The 18,378-nt window shown below is 34.5% G+C and overlaps 1 long non-coding RNA gene across 1 annotated transcript; it reads left to right on the forward strand.

The window, feature by feature from the left end:
* Window positions 1-205: 205 nt before the first annotated feature.
* On the forward strand, window positions 206-5,477 carry LOC111516280 (uncharacterized). Its single transcript, XR_002723651.2, has 2 exons — window positions 206-743; window positions 5,282-5,477. It is a non-coding gene; the product is annotated as an uncharacterized lncRNA (long non-coding RNA).
* Window positions 5,478-18,378: the final 12,901 nt, after the last annotated feature.

Here is an 18,378-nt window from a genome sequence, read left to right on the forward strand (position 1 = left end):
GGAACGGTTTGCTTAGGTAACTTTTTTGAAGGAGCTGCTTTTGGAGTATTTTCAGTCTCTGTGGATGTTTCAGTACTTGGAACAATATTTTCGAATGGGAAATAAAAAAATTGTAGACAACGAAGGAAGCTGAAAACTCTCAAATCTGGTTCGGTCACTTTATTTCCGAGGAATTTCTGGAAAAGTCTCTCTTACTTACATTGTTGTGTGTAGTGGATGCGGCTCCAAATACCTTCTTTGTATCGGTATATAAAATGTTTATGTGTCCTCAAGTATTCTGCTCACAACCTCTTTCCGCTAGAATCTGGAATGTTTCATTTCAGGCTGCAGTTATTGAAAGCCAAATTGCAGTGTCGTGAAACTTACGTGCCTCAAGAAAATTGACAATAAATTCCTCACATATTCACTGAAAACTATTAAAACGTCATTGCTGTCACACAAAGTGCCACATCAAACTCTAATGCAATTATGAAGGTTATGTAACAGTTTTCCTCTACTCGAAGTAATGTGACTTTGGGTGATACGAATCCTTTTAACCAAATGAGCTGATTCATTTCATGTTCACGAGCTATAATAGAAGCCTTCGGGAAGGAATCTGTCGCTGGGAAAACTTGGAAATTCGTAGAATGTCAAAATGTTGCTTGAAGTGCTTGACGAAATTTTTACATTGAAGAATTGGATATTATTCGTGTCGACATACTTTTGCGTTATATCTCTGGTGTTCTGTGGTGCTTGTATCAAAGGTAAGATTTGTTGATCCAAACTGAATTGTGTGTGCGAGCATTTTTGTTTTTTTTTTCATGATGAATTCTGTGAAAACCATACACATGGGCTGGAAAGTCTTGGGCCTAAGCAAAATAAACGCGTTTTTTTGTTCAAAATTGGCTTTATTCAACAACGTAAAATTCAATTCAATACCACTTTTGTAGAAAGATTTATTTTTTTGCCTCAAAATAGGTCTCAGTTTGAACGGAAACCTGAAAAAGAAATTATTAGTTAGATATACCCTAGGAAGGGAAAATAAATATAAATCACACAGAAATCGATTAAATAATATAAGGCTGGCAAAAAATCAATATTACAAAAACAGATTAAGTACAATGAATGGAAATTGTTAAAAACGTGGGAACTTATAAATGAAATAACTGGAAGAAACACTTTAATAAAAACAAAAGTCGGTAATATAACGTTCAAAAACCAAAACGGAAAACCAATCCCTGATAAAAAATATAATCCTAATAATTTTAGCACTTGCTTCACTATTATTGGAACTGAAATGATAAAAAACATTAAAAAAACTGAAAACTTACCTGATCCTTTCCTCAAAAACACCATGCAACAAGAATTCATGTTTCTAAATCCAGTAACACAAAATGAGTTTCCTACAGTTCGGACTTCCAAGCTACAACCAGAAAATAAAAAATTGAAATATTAATAAAAGCTGAAAATTAAAGAATATTACCTAATAACAAAAATGAAAAATAAAAATTTAAAGATTTCAAACCAAGTTACGTCACCAGCAAATCCGGAATAGAAGAGCATGTTTGGACTCATCAACATAATATCAAATGGGCTCAAGCTGAAATCATTCACAAAGAGGAACACTGGCTTAGGAGGAAATTCAAGGAAGCCGCATGTATGTTGTCCAACATCGCATTTAGTCAAGCTAGCGTAGAGATACGTAACATATGGAAACCTCTTATCAAGCGAAAAACGACCAACTCCCGCCAAACGGTCATCTCCCGCTAAAACCAATGAAGCGGAAATAGGAAAGAGGGGATAGGTGAAAGGTGAAATGAATGACCTGTAACTAGTCAGATCTCGAAGGAATAAGTCCAGTTATCACCCGAAGACGATTGTGGATACTAACTATCGAAACGTAGTGACGTAACTTGGTTTGGAATCTTTTAATTTTTATTTTTCATTTTTTTAATAATATTTTTTAATTTTCAGCTTTTATTAATATTTAAATTTTTTATTTCCTGGTTGTAGCTTGTATGTTATTTCCTGGTAATTTCAGTTTTTTGTTTCAGTTTTTTTCAGGGATTTCAAATCAATTTATATTATATTAGACAATGGAAGTCCGAACTGATAAAATACACCACGAAACATTATCAACCACCTTCAAACAAACAAAATGAGCTGATTGAAATTATATTCAAGCTAAAAACCAACTGTTTATCTGGTCCTGATGGCATTTCCTCGAAACTCATAAAGAATATTCATTTATTCGTTATATCTCCATCAACTCACATGATGAATTTGATCTATAAAAATGGTAAAGTACCACACCACTTTAAAGAGTCAATCGTTACCCCCCTAAATATACAACAGGTAAGCGTGATGACATTGGAAACTATAGACCAATATCGGTTATCAATGATTTTGCTAAAGTATTTGAACAATCCTTAAAAAGTAGACTCGTAAATTACCTCAATGTAAAAAAAATACTAACAGACAGACAGTTCGGTTTCATTAGCAAGTCCAATACCGAAAAAGCAGTGTACAATAAATAATTGGAGCATTGGATAGATCAGAAAAATGGTTAGCTATATTTCTAGACCTAGCTGAGGCATTCGACACCGTTGATCACGACATGCTATTAAAAAAATTACATGGGTATGGTATACGTGGCCCAACATACAATATTTTGGAAGACTATTTATCACATAGGACACAAAAGGTCAATGTTGATAGTAGCCTGAGTGAAGCAACGAAAGTTAAAACAGGAGTACCACAGGGTACAGTTTTAGGTCCCATACTATTTCTCATTTACATCAATATAGTATCTGTTTCATCAACAATTTTGGGGGTCATCTCATATCATATGCGGACGATACAGCACTCATATTCACAGGTAGTAATTGGAAGGAGGCATTTGAAAAATCATAAAAGGGACTGAAAGATATCCAAATATGGCTTGATCACAACCTTGTGATCATGAATGAATGAATGAAAAAACTAAATTTATCACATTCGTGCTATTGCAGAACGATCAACCTGGAAATAGCATAATCCATATACATTACAGAGACTGTACTAATACAACAAATTGCAATTGTGCTGTCATAGAAAGAACGAAAATGATTAAGTATCTGGGAGTTATTGTGAATCGGCATATGAGATGGAATGACCAGATAAACTATGTTGTAAAACGGCTCAGACTTTTAACAAAATAATTCTATGAATTGGAAAATATTCTGGAGTACAAAGCGGAATCTGTAATGAGATACCTACCGTGAATTAAAGGGGTTATATTTTTAGAAGTGATTAGTTTTTGTATTGCTGCCCGGGGTGGTACATTTTACAATTCTTTCAATACCCTCCAAATGCCTCAAAATACAATTTCGACAATATTATTCAAAAAACCTAAACTGTACTCTACCGAAGTTCTGTATAAGGAAACGCAGTTACTGAAAACGAGAGAACTCTATATCCACCAATGTTTAACTTGGGTGTACACAAACAAACTTACATTTCAATCAACAAACAGAGAAAAAAAACAAGTTTCGTTACTAGTTCATCCATAAATATACCAATATTTAATAAAACTCACACACAGAGATGTATATTCTATCATGGTACAAAATTATTCAATCTTCTGCCAATTAACAAAAGAAACAATTCCAATATCAATACATTAAAGAAATCAATCAAAACATTTATTATGTACCGAACTTCTCGATTTATTCGGCTAAACATGAACGATGTTCAGCAAGCTCTTCATCATTCCCGATGTTCATCAATTCTGTAAATTAATAAATTGAAATGTATGTATATAGATATAGATAAAAGACAGTATAATTGAATACCCTGAGTGGCAGATAGAAAGCGCAACACAAATACTTTAGTGCATCCATCCTCACAATGAGGGTATTGAAAGTGTATATATAAACTGTAAGAACTGTAAAAATGGTAACCTATAAATAAAATCTTGAAATTTTGAAAATAAATCTTGAAATTCGAAGTTCAATTCATGTAGTTTTGCCTCTGTTTCCATTGACTTGTGACACGGTACGTTGTCTTGATGGAACACATTCTAAAGATATATGGCTTGGTTCGAGATTGGATACCTGAATGGGTAGAAATAATCATAAACATTTTCCCGAAGAATTTCAAGTATAATTATTCCATTTCAAAATAATTTCAACTATTATACAACTGTATATTCTGAAAACTTGATGACCTATCTTTGGATAAATTCAACATTATTTCAATGAGAAACTCAAAATTCAATAAAGGTAATATTTTACTTCGAAGAGAATTGAATTGAGCAAATTATATCGAATTCAATGTTATTTAGTATTAGTAACAACAAATCAAAAATGGACGAAGATAACGAAATCAGGGGTCCACAAACTAACATTATGTGATATGCCCAAGGAGAACCGTAAGGAATTTCAAAACGAGAATCTCGGAATATAAAAGAAGTTTTGAACTGAAAAAAACCATTTCTACACATGATTCCCATCTTCAGAAGAGTAATCACGATTTTAACATGGACTACACCGTTTTACACATCGGAAATAACGGGGCAATCATTCAAATTTGCTTTCAAACGTCCAACAAGAAATTATTCACTCACCATTGTTAAACTTTTTTCAATAATATGTCATTAATTCACATATTTATAAATTACCTGTTTTCCTGAAACTGAAATTGTATTGTAATTGATTTTTTCGTGATTGATTCAAAATAATATTATGATGTTTCGGATCAATATTTGTGATTTATTCGAGTCCCGATATTATCTCTTAATTTTTTTGATCGTCGATATCTGTTAATATGTCAGGTACTTATGATGCACTGTTTGGAACCTTTGGTGTAGTAATGCATATTACTGGAGTTTTTCCCCAACACCAAATCGTTATTTTTAACACACGTGTTTCGATCACCAAGTGATCATCTTCAAAGAGGAAGTTTTAATCTTCCTCTTTGAAGATGATCACTTGGTGATCGAAACACGTGTCGAGGTGTTAAAAATAACGATTTGGTGTTGGAGAAAAAACTCCAGTATTATTTAATATGTCAGGTTTCAATGTATTTTGTAGTTTCAACCAACCAAATTCTCCACTTGACAGAATATGTTATTGGTTGTTACACTATAACAAAAACATTTCGCTAATAAAATTTCAGGTACGCCTTGGGAATAAGCAGATAATATTTTTCCCATACGCCAATCATTTTTAAATTTGCTCATTTCGTCCTGATGCTATAAAACTTTGGAAAGATTTTGATGGAAAAATAAGTTTATGAATATTCGCCATGACTGTTTTTTTAGATATAACGCAGTCTGCCATTCGAGTGTCAAAAAATTTAAGTGAGTCATCGACAGAAAATATTTTCGTAGAAGAGGCCGATCTGAAAAAAAATCGAAAAGTGAAAACGTACAATTTTCAATAGAGTTTTGAATACTGTGAATGATGTATACATAAATTTATATTGTTATTCTTAAAAATAAACATATGAATCATTAATATTGTATTGCTATTTCAGAAATGAACAGTAAATGGTGGAAAAATTATATCAATATAGTTAAGAAGTATATGAAGAGAAAAAGTGCATGATGCGAAATTTCAGAAACGTTTTCTCTGGAACGGAGATTCTGCCGAACTGGTCAAAATCCAGTAGGTCTAGTTTTGTTGATATGTTCAGTGTTGGTTTTGACAACTGGATATTCTGAATAGTATTCGAAGCAAATAGGCTTCCTACACAAACAGTTTTTGAATAACTATTGGGTCTTTTTTCAAGCGCTTCTTTAAATTCAAGTAAAATAATGTGAGTGAGATTGAAATTTTATGTAGAATATAGGGTAACACCGGGAAAGAAGCCCTACTTTTTGAAATTACCACCTAATTTGAAGAATATTTATTTTATTCGAATGATTTACATAATGTAGCTAGCTCAATCCTTTATGTTGAATTATTATTATTATTTTCCAATCTATCAAATTGAGATTTTGCAAAAATTAGCTTTTCGTGGAACGATTGGCGCCAAACGGTCATCTCCCACTAAACCAGTGAAGCGGAAAGAGGAAAGCAGAGTGAAAGTACTCAAATGACCTATAAATAGTCAGCTCACGGAGGAATCAGTTCAGTCATCGCCCGTAGACGATTGTGGATACTAACAATCGAAACGTAAAGTGAAGTCCAGTGATATTCAACAATTAGTTAATTGAAAGTTTGTAATGTCCTGTAGGACATGATCTTTGATACATACTCAGGGTCAACTTTGTTGTATTTCTAGCAGCATATCGTCTTCGCAATGCCCTCGATGGAATCCCAAATTGTCGGAATATTTTGTTTATCCCTATGGTTTCCTTGTCTATTTCATCGAAAGCTGACTGCAGTAGGTTTTCTGTGGTCCACGAACACACGCGAGCTCGCACTCCTTTCTTCCTTTCATAATTTCATGGCATACTTCTTCTGTAATCATAAACGACAGTGTATGGAAGGATAGATGCCCCTAAGGGCACCTATACCTAGAAAAATCAGGGCAACTATCCCTTCTGATAGGGATATATTTTAAATGAATTATAAAAAAAAATCTATTTGCACCCAGATGTAGACTCAATGAACCAGTATATTGACGTAATAAAAAATATAACGGAATTTATTACTATTTATAAAGTTATGAACGCAAAATAACAACCTTTGAATCTTTGAGATGGTTCTGAATTTCGTCGCGGAGATAAATACACGCACGAGCCAAACGCTTCTACATCGCCCAACAAACTGTCCTTGGGTAACTGAGGTACTGTTCCGAACCACTCATCTCCCCATACCTAACTCAACATTAATCAAGTATTACATTTTTTATAATGGTAGAAAATTATTCAATCCCTTACCAGTAGATCCAAGGTCTGCAAAATGACCAGCGTGCAATTCAAGAAAACAGTCAGAAATTTGTTAGCTGACAGAACCTATTATAGCCTACAAGAGTATTTTAATGAATTATTAAAAAAACGTCTATTCCATTTTATTTTCATTTTTATTGTTTTTTTACTTGCTTCATTCGAACTTTTGTAAATTTCCAGTTTTTATCTATACAGCATTAGTTACGTTTATATTTTTATTCATAGAAATCTTTGTCAGTGGGATGCAAAATCTTCTGACAATGAAGTACAGTTTGATTTGATTTGAATTGATCTCCGAAATCGACCACCAAAGAAGTCGAGAAACTGCCCCTAAAAAAAATCGACAATAAAAAAGTGCAGCGGTTCTGTGGCTATAAACAGCAGAAGAAATCGGTGTGTGACGTGCCTGATTTATCGTTCCTCAACGCCTTATAAAACAGTTCATTGCATACACAGAGATGTGCGTATAAGGGCGGCAGCTCTGAGAATCACATAATTTTTTTTATGACCTCTACAAAAAATTTACTACTCGCGCTGGGCAGCCGGGAAATAAAAATTTTTCAACTTCCGAGAGCGTTGTTTTATTCAATACTCAACGGGTTCCATCAAAAGAGCATCAAACAGTTTTATATGAGTCGGTAACAAGTTTTTCGTGTGGAATGTTCATATCGAATGCACGAGGTTTCAGAATGTCCTATAATATTACAAACGGATTCAGGTTATGTGGATGTTCGTTTCGATCTAGTTACTGCTGGAGTTGAGAAATTTCATATGCTGAGCATATTTGAGCTACAATGATTGGAAGTCAATACGATACAATACAATAAATGAAAGCAAATAACTTCACCATCAGAAAATTAGGGATAAACTACTTGCCAATCACAACGGGTCTAGATCCTTCTGGTCGGTAACTGAAGCTGTTATTCAAAACTTTACAACATCCACAGTTTCACCACTAACGCAAGCAGATGGTTCAATTGCAACAACAGCCATAGAAAAAACAATTCTACTAGCTGAACAATTTACGTCCCACACCACAATCGATTCTCTGGTAGAGGCAGCACCCTCTATTTCCACACTAGACTTCACAATGCCGGAAATTACTTTTCGACAAGGTCTAGTCAGGCGAATTCTGGAACAGCTCAATATCAACAAGGCGTCTGATCCTGATAAGTGCCCGTTATCGTCAATGTGTGCCAATGAACTCGCACCAGTATTTTGCAGACTTTTCAACCTGTCTTACAAGAAAGGCGCTCTTTCTTCTTGTTGGAGTTCAGCCTATTTTCAACAAGGGCAAGACAAAACTTTCAAGTAGCTATAGATCAGTCGCTTTGATATCAGTGATATAAAAAATCATGGAGAAAGCTGTAAAGCATCATATTCTCAAAAATTTAGATGGCTTTGACATTTGAGCGATCAACAATATGGCTTTCGGAAACTAAGGTCAATAGGCGACCTTCTGTCATATATCACGTATATTTGGAATAACGCAATCAAGAAACATGGATAGTCAAGATCTGTTGCGCATGATACTTCTAAGACCTTGGACCGTGTGTGGCATGAGGGTTTGTTGGCCAAACTTCGATGCTATGGCTTGTCGGATCATTTCTGTGTATGGCTTTTCAGCTTCCTGCAAGTGGCCGTTGATGGATATCTCTCGAATACTTTCATCATCAACACTGGTATTCCCAGAGATCCATATTGTATATCAATGACTTATTGGAAAAAATCGAATCAAATCAATATATTGCTTTGCTGCCGACAGCACACTTGTCTCGTCATTCCATTTGGATTTTAGGACATCTGCTGCGGATGCACATCTTCATCGGCAGCTGGAGGTTACTTATCTTAATGTGGATCTAGAGGTGATTTCGAATTGATTTGAAAGTAACCAGGTTCAATTCAATGTCACGAATTCAATCTCCAGAACGATAAATGTCTCCGAACCGAAAATAATAAAGTCAGGACAGACGACACCGCTTTCTGCTTCGATAAGATTGTTAAAATAGACACCAATATGTCGTGGCACAATCATGTCGCTGGAACTGCAGAGGCTGGTTCTTAAAAGGTTGAAACACTGTTCCAAACCAGAGAACTGTATACACCTCAGCAACTTTTGATGCTTTGTGAATATCCATGGAGCTCTATTGTAATGGTAACAATTTGTTCCACTAGGTATAATCATCCGTAAACGCCGGAATAACAATTTCCAAGAACACGTAGGTCCCTCTCTCCCTTTTGTTTGTAAACTGGTGGGCCGTGAGATTACAGAGTCAAACTATTGTTGTTTAATTTCATTAATTGATGGACAGTACCTTTCCAATTGTTATTGACGTATTTTCAATGTAGATGGAGTGCGAAGTACTACCGTGCTCCAATCTTTAAAGATTCCCTTTCAAACTCTTTTCAGGTATATTTCGGTATCCAATTGACGAAATCTTGTACATTTATTTTTTGTTTGTAGAACCGATCCATATGAAAATATATTTTCATACTTGCAACTCACCTAGTAGTCAAGATCATAATTAAAAATCAACTACCGTATCCCTGAAAAAATGTTGATATTACATTTCATATTATATTTTAAATATCTTAGCGGAATTCTCTCTGGGAGGAAATATTCCCCATAGTATCAATTTCTGATTTTTCCATTTATTCAGTAGATTGTTCCAGTTTAAGAAATTCATTTGAGTAATTTGATATTTTGAAACAGCTCTATTCGATTGCCCATTGGTTCATCACACCTGTCCATGACGTATAGTCATGCGCTGGAATTCATATTACTCTGTTTCAATATGGTAATCCCATGGATTCCATTTTTGAGATTGCTACGTGAAGGTTCGAAGAAGACCCGCCTGGAAAATTTGTTCATAGAAACATATCTTTGAGGATTAACTCCGAGGGTCTTCACTAAGTGAAAACAGTGACTAGTTTTGCTTAATTGGGTATAGCATTTGATGTTGAATTGGCCTTTCACTGTCTTTGGAGGATAATAGAACTTCACGATCTGTTGTCGTTTCATAATCTTCTTCACTTGGTAATCACCATATTATTGGTTGCTAAATTACTGGAGAAATTGAAAACATTGCCCAAAAGATTGTGAAATAATTTTCCGATTGGGATTTTTGGAAAACCCTTCCGAAATTTGAAGGGTTTTATGGGGCAGTGCAGAAGCTGCATTTTTTATTTAGGAACATCCGCTAGTCGAATCTAAATGAGAGCTTGAATATTAGTGGAGTTTTTTCCCCAACACCACATCGTTACTTTTAACACCTCGACACGTGTTTCGATCACCAAGTGATTATCTTCAAAGAGGAAGATTAAAACTAGAAACTAATGCGAGCTAACCCTATTTATGCTATGTAGGTATCCCATACAGGTAAACCATCCAGGCGTACCACCCATACAGGTATACCAACCTAAATTAATTTTACAATTTTGCCTTACCTATTATTTTACAATATATGTTTATATAAAACAATTTTCAGCTACATAAAATTCAATTTCACAATATTGCCTCTCCATTTATTTTTGCAATGTGTCCTTATGTAGTATCAGTAAACCCAACAACATTATTTTATTTAAACAAGCTACATAGTATGCTCTTTGGTATAGGTCCGTCATCGTTATTCATAATATTATTGTGTTTACTCATTTCTACACTCTCATAGGCATCTAGTTGCCTGTTGTTGTTAACTTGTCTAACTAATCTTAATGAACGGAAGTCTATGGCATGGTTTTGTTGCAAAATGTGATGGGCGACTGCTAATTTTTCAGGTCTTCCATATTTTGAGTATGCTATGTGTTCCTTATATCTTACTTTAATAGATCTTTTTGTCTGTCCATAATATTTAGCATCGCAGTCCTTATATTCAATTTATATTCAATTTCAATTTCGTTGTTAACTTGTCTAACTAATCTTAATGAACGGAAGTCTATGGCATGGTTTTGTTGCAAAATGTGATGGGCGACTGCTAATTTTTCAGGTCTTCCATATTTTGAGTATGCTATGTGTTCCTTATATCTTACTTTAATAGATCTTTTTGTCTGTCCATAATATTTAGCATCGCAGTCCTTATATTCAATTTCGTAAATTCCAGACTTTGTCTTTTGGACTTCCCAAAAGGCTCTGTAGTGTATGACTTGTTTTAAAAACCACTTTCATACCTAGTTTCTTGAAAATCTTTCCAGAGTTCCTCGTATATTGGTGGTATGGAACTGAGATGTATTTATCTTGGTTTTCTGAAAGTCGAAATTACGTCACATAGCACACTTAAAATATGGAAGACCTGAAAAATCAGCAGTCGCTCATCACATTTTGCAACAAAACCATTCAATAGACTTCAGTTCATTAACATCAGTTAGACAAGTTAACAAAAACAGGCAACTAGATGCCTATGAGAGTGTAGAAATAAGTAAACACAATAATATTATGAATAACGATGACGGACCTATACCAAAGAGCATACTATATAGCTTGTTGAAATGAAATAATGTTTACTGATTAACTACATAAGGACACATTGCAAAAATAAATGGATAGGCTATATTATGAAATTAATTTTTATATAGCTGAAAATTGTTTTATATAAACATATATTGTAAAATAATAGATGAAGCAAAATTGTAAAATCAATTTAGGTTGGTATACGTGTATGGGTGGTACGTCTGGATGGTTTACCTGTATGGGATACCTATATAGCATAAATAGGGTTAGCTCACATTAGTTTCTAGTTTCAATCTTCCTCTTTGAAGATGATCACTTGGTGATCGAAACACGTGTCGCGGTGTTAAAAATAACGATTTGGTGTTGGAGAAAAAACTCCAGTAATATTCGTTACTACACCAAAGGTTCCAACAGTGCATCATGAATGAGAGCTGTTCACTCAATAGTAGGAAATTTTTAGAGTTTGACGATAGTCGCGTCACGAAGTGTTCTGGCGATGCATTGAATTTATTGGAGCCTCTGAAGATACCCTACATTTTGTTTTATGAGATAGAGGACATTGTTAGATCAAGATCTTCAGATGATGTGGTGCTGCAGGTTTTTCCGGGTTTTCCTGCAGCTGAAAAAGCAAATGCGCCACTGGAATCAATGAAGTCGCCCTGGAGCGCCAATTAATTTTTATTGTTGTATTTTTATTGTTGTATTTATTTCATTTTTGAAATACTAAATGCAAATTGTATGTCCATAGATATTATTTATTTATATGAATTTAAATACTGATAAATAATATGATATTTTCGTGAAGTATTTATAATAAATCAGATCATGATGTCATTTTTTTTAAATTTTTCATAGATCAGTTCATTATGCCAATTTTTTATGATAGATGTGCTTAATTTAATTTGGTAATTTAGGAACAGGGTTCAGACAAGCATTCGGAAGGGGTAAAATTAGATACCTGGCGCCCACCTTTTATATTTCCCCACTAACGTCTTCACTCAGCCGGAGCCGAATACTTGGGCTGTCAGTGACAACCCAACACCGTAACGTGATCGAGCGTTACACTATGTATGCAGCTCCACCCCTAAGCATACTCTGAAGCTGCTGGATTCAATACAGAAAAGAGCCATCCGTCTGATTGGAGACACGAACATCACTTGCAGGTTTGATAGTCTGGAACATCGAAGAAAGGTTGCAGGTTTACCTTTCTTTTCTATATAACTCCACGCGAGGTGTTCATGTGACTGATATTAGCAAGAGCGATACATATCAGAAATACGCCACTGGCTGCTCATAGTTTTGAGGTTCAACTCAGTAAATCTCAAACTATACTGTTTAAAATCTCTTACATTTGGAGAACTGCGTGTATAAGTATCGCTACTTTTGCACAGGAACCGCTCTCAGAGCGCCTCAAAGATTTTCCTGTTGTACTTGTGTTTTGTTCTTGAAGAAAACCACTGAAACAGAGACGAAATTGCGTTACTTTGACTATTCTTTAAAATATTATTATCGGAACAATAAATTTCCATTTACCAAGGATAGTTTGCCGGCCATAACTCACAGCTTGGCAAATCAAGCTGTGCCCTGAGATGCGCAAACGATAATAATCAGGTCAATTTAGACATCCGAAAATTCGGCACCCATCTCAAAGTTGGTAGAATTGTTCAAAACCCCATCATAAATGAAATATAAAAAATCCTAATCAATTCGATACCTGGAAAAAAATTACTCGGGTCAAATGTTACAAAAACGGGGATTTCGCGATTTTCAGAAAAACGGTAAGATTTTTCATAAAATTAGTTCAAATGAAAATTGTAGATCATATGGTGATCGAGCAGACAATGATGAAAGCTATGAAGTTAGTTATAGTACGCATATGAATACAATTTGTAAGAGATTAGAAGATTTTGCTGATATTAGAATGGATACGACTGAGCAGCAAGTGATTCACGAGTAAAAAAAGACGCAGAAGATATACGGAAACTTCTTGAGTGGTTCTCCATGCATGATTGTTTTCCAGAGGTTGACGAAATTGTATATATTGCAAGTGTTGTCGTTGGTGATAATGAAATCGATTGTTATAAAGCTCGTGAAGTTGGGCTTGACTCAATGTCAAAAATAACAGGACCAACATCTGATGAAATTGAATTGAAACGCGCTGAGTAGTTCCTCTTTTGGCTATCAGTTGCACCATAAAAGTGCACGGTGACCCTGTATTATCGTTCTAACGAATGGGTATTATTGCGGCATTCCAAGATGAAATTGTAAAATATTTTGAATATGAATTGGCCCCTTTGGTAATCGTCCACTACCAGCTTGACAACTACATATATACCAATAGGAAACGGGAGTGATATTGTATAATGAATAATAAATACGTACATTCTTATCGGAGATAAATGAATCTAAAGACAAAATAGATAAACTTCTTCTCTCCCAAAAATATACCACACTTAATTCAAATTTTAGAACTGATATTGATAGTACATAAGAATGAGCACAAATGTTGTAGTGGCTCCAGAATTACCAATTGTGATATAAAACAAAAAAAAATGATAGGACTGCCGAAGATGCATATCAAATTTCATCTGAAGTTGACCTGTCAGTCGAGCTTGTTGCATCATTGATGAGATATTCAATTTCAAGTAGTCATGAACACTATATTGGGTGTATATTTTTCATATTTTCTGTATTTCGTGTTTTCAGATATTCTATAACGATTAAAAATCTGGAAATTTAGTTAATGAAATACATTTATCCATTTCATAATATATCTTCTGGGAAAGTTTCGTTTACCGATAAACAGCGATGTAATTCAGTTTCACCGAAAGACGTTATCTCAACAATCAGGCCATTTGCTACCCTGTTTCTTGTCGGGATCTGGGACCTGATAAATCACCAGTATTAACGTTATCATTTCTTGTGGTAATATCGAGTACAAACTTGGTCTTACATCAGTTGACTTCTTGCTCTGACTAAAAACAGCTTAGTTTACGTGTTTTTTTCATCATGTTTCGACCGTACCGTGTTGATAATCCTCACAGAAAGTGCCTGATAATACTAGCTTGAAAATGAGGCATCTCAGAACTTTATAATTGAGAATCTAACAACTTTCAGTCTAGAATATATTCGAAATTCAGGTTGTTTCAGAAGTTCTGTCCATTTTCCATTCTGACAAAATTAATCGACTTGAGTTGTGAAAACTATACTGATTCAAATGGCACTCATTTCGAATAAATTAAAATGAGTTCTGGTGTAGATAGAATGACTAGTTCCAAGCAATTTTTTTTCTGAAGTGCGGGTAAGAGTGATCATTTTTCAACCAGTTTTTATATTCCATAGTTGTTCGAATAGTTTTGATTACTACATTTTTCTGGCTAAACAGAACGTATCCTTTGAAAAATGTATGAACACTTTCAGAGGACATCATCCAGTATTTTGTGAATTCGAATTTTCTAGTCTTTAGATTACCTTCAATGAAGAATGGTCCAACAATATGATCACCAAAAATGCCGGCCCAGACATTCAATGTTTGTGAAGTTTGTGAATGTGTTTCCATCACCTGATGAGGATTCACATCGCTCCAGTAACGACAATTAAGTCTATTCACTTCACCATTCAAAATGAAAGAACTTTCGTCTGAAAAACATGTATTGAAGATAGCCAAATAGAGGTGACGTCCAAACCAGAAACAAAAATGCTAGATCTAATTCTAGATCATAAGCTGAATTGGGGTCCTCATATAGATTCACTATGTGATAAACTACGAAAGAACTGTTATGCACTGAGATTCATGTCGAATCATTGTGGAAGAGAGGTGCTCCTAAATCTGTACTATGCAACTTTTGGCTGTCACTTGCGCTATGGAATCTTGAATTGGGGTATGAACTCCTCGGCTGAAAGACTATTTATATTACAAAAGCGCGCGGTTAGAATAATTGCTAGTTTAGGATGGCGACACTCATGTAAAAGTTTTATATATATATATATATATATATATATATATATATATATATATATATATATATATATATATATATATATATATATATATATATCTAGATAAGTACTCATTGATCATTTCCATATTGATTTCAATTTAAGATCCACCGGTAGACAGCTGTTTCAGCGAATTGGGCATCGTCAGCTAAGTCGTGTTTGGTTGTTTTATATTTATACACTTATATTTGTTTTTAGTTATACATGGACGTCTTCCTTGTTACGGTATGTAAGTGTTTATTGTAATGCTTTCATACTGTTCAACAACTGAAATAAATATTAACTACCAACGCAGAAAAAACTAACTGTCGTCCATTTCAAAACGTTTACTACTTATTGAATAAATTCTACAAATCTAGAAGACCTGCGAAAAAGAATTCTTCGGGAATGCTGATTTTTGACTCCGGACATCTTGATCAGGCATCCTAAGGAACGCTTTCGAAAGTAGACTGTATTATTGTATGGAACTAGATGGAGTTATTTTGAACACTTCATTCGTTGAATGAACCGATTTGGAAAATAATCACGGAATCAGTAGAGGGACAAAATACCTTCCAAATTATGTATCACTCGAACCCCCATGCCATTGAAAAAAATTGGGGGCTAGTTGCTGACCGCAGGGTGGTGAAGTTTCGGGTATGGAACGCCCTGTATACCGTTTTCAACAAGAGTGACGTATTTTTCCAAGACATCCTGTGTGTAATGAAAGAAAATATTTTTGAAAGAGGAATTATACCACACGCATTATGAATGTCTAGAAAAGCAGTTATAGAAGAAATTCATTTCAAATGTCTGAGAATGGTATTAAAGACCAGGAAAATGTTTCAAAGCCAAAAACGCGAACTTTAATCTTTTTTTCGAAATTATCTGATTATTCTCTGTACCTTTGTACTGAATGAAAAAGTAAACTCTTTCCTTCCACCTCATGAACTTCACAGGATTCAATTCGGCTTCCACAAATAATACAAACATTTCCCAATAGAGTTTTTGTCTTTGCTTAGCGTGAAACACGAGTACAATAGAAAACTCAACTCCTGGCTCAATTGTATCATTAATTGAAAATCTTCCGGACATTTTATTTAGATAGAAGCCCCATGTTGAACTGCTTTTTGAACCTAAATCGAATTCCTGAGTAGGAAAAAGATCGTCGAATAAAAAACAATAGGTCACGTTTCTACTCGAATCCTATTTTTGAAAGGGGCTCGAAACGAGACGACTGAGTGATTTAATTTTGTTGTCAGTATCTTTGACTTACAAAAAAGCCCATTTGGTCAGGTGTAGAATTATGGAAGAAATTATATAGATTGAAAAATCACCTGTTTGGAATTTCATCAATAAAATTACATAATTTCAATAACATTCAATTGATAAAATGTCGCAGGGAGCCAAATCTGGTTAATATGATGGCTGAGGCAAGATTACATTCAACAATTTTTGAGCGATGCTCATGTGACGTTTTTTTTTCGTTCAAAACTCAGAAATTTTGGAATGAACTTTGCTGCCACACACTTCATGCCAAAAATTTTCGGAAAATTCGCATGGCATGAGTCAACCGATATATTCGACGATTATCTATAACAATCTTCTTCACTTTCTCAACATTTTCATCGGCTGTTGAAGTGCTGAGGCGTCCAGGGTGAGCGTCGTCATTCATATCTTCTCGACCTTCTGTAAAAAGCTGGTACCAATTGTAAACATTTTTCTGACTCAGAGTACAAGCATCGTATGCCACTGTTATCATTTTAAGTGTATTCGAGCAACTCAATTGAATTTTGTACAAAAAATTTAATGCAAATTCTTTGATTCATTTTTTCGATGGCAGAAAATCGACTGAGACGCAAAACACGTTCAATTTTCTTGCCTCTCACTTACAAACTAACCATGATTGACAGATATAACTGTGAACATATGATAGAGACGAGTTTACCAACTTGAAAAATTTTTAAAAATCGACAATCAAAGGTACGTAGACAGCGAAATTTGAAGATTCACCTCGTTTTTATGTCAGACCTTTTTGGAAAAATGCTACGTTTTCAATAAAAAAGCTACCAAAAAGTGGGTGTTTTTCAGACGGTTGCCGAAAAATGTGATTTTGTTCATGAGTCTAGATGTCATGTTTCTACTTAACCAGAATCTCAGTTTAAATTTGAGTTCAAAATATATTCAGTTCGAAACAAAATGAATGTATTGTTCAAAACTGTTCAGCAAATATATATTTTTCAGCTGCAATTTGGCCCCTCACTCGAATAATTTGGCTTTAAAAAAAACTCGTTTCAAAAGCACAAAATCTAATAAAGTTGAAATTATCAAAAGCTTTTTCCAACGAATGAGTATTGTATTGCTTTCACAAAGCCCACTGCAGTATTTCCCAGCCATCAAAAATCGTTTTCCTGATCGACTATTCGGTTGGAATGAGAAATCTGATTTCTTTTGTTTTCATTCCAAACTATGTAGTTGGAAATTGGGTTTTTCGCTGTCTGTTCGCATTTGATGGTTTTTATCAGCCCGTTTCATTCCACATAGTCATATACTAACAACTTGTTTAGGGAATGGTGAAACAAAAAACACCGATATTTCAATATAAAATATTAATTCATGAACACTCAAAACCTTGTTTTGAATGATCAATGAGGCCGTAGGAAACTGAAAATATTAAAAAGATTTTCACACTCTACTTTTGACAGAGTGTTTTTCTTTCTCAAATTCGTATTTTAGAGTATAACATATAACATGTTTATAGACAATGTATTTCAGTGAAATAGTTGAAAAGGTTGAAAAGGAAAGTTGCCAACAAAAAATAATCCTTAAACTCCCTGGGTATATGCTATACGAATGTGTTTAACGTGTTAGGAATCACATGTTGAAAGGTAAGACCTCGTTAGTCCTTAGCTCGCACAAGTTTCTCAACTTCTGTGAGTTGTCATTCATATGGGGGCAGCAGCTGATTAACGGAAAACCAGATTTTTTTAAACAGATTATAGTCCGGTCAATTTAGACATTCAAAGCTACCTAAACTTCCACCAAGCTGAAAATCAGTGATATTATTTGAAATATGACTGAAAATAAAATTTGAGAG

This window comes from Leptinotarsa decemlineata, unplaced genomic scaffold (assembly GCF_025532065.1).
Source record: "Leptinotarsa decemlineata unplaced genomic scaffold, Ldec_3_MD MMD2_tig00000882_RagTag_RagTag, whole genome shotgun sequence".
NCBI lineage: Eukaryota > Metazoa > Arthropoda > Insecta > Coleoptera > Chrysomelidae > Leptinotarsa > Leptinotarsa decemlineata.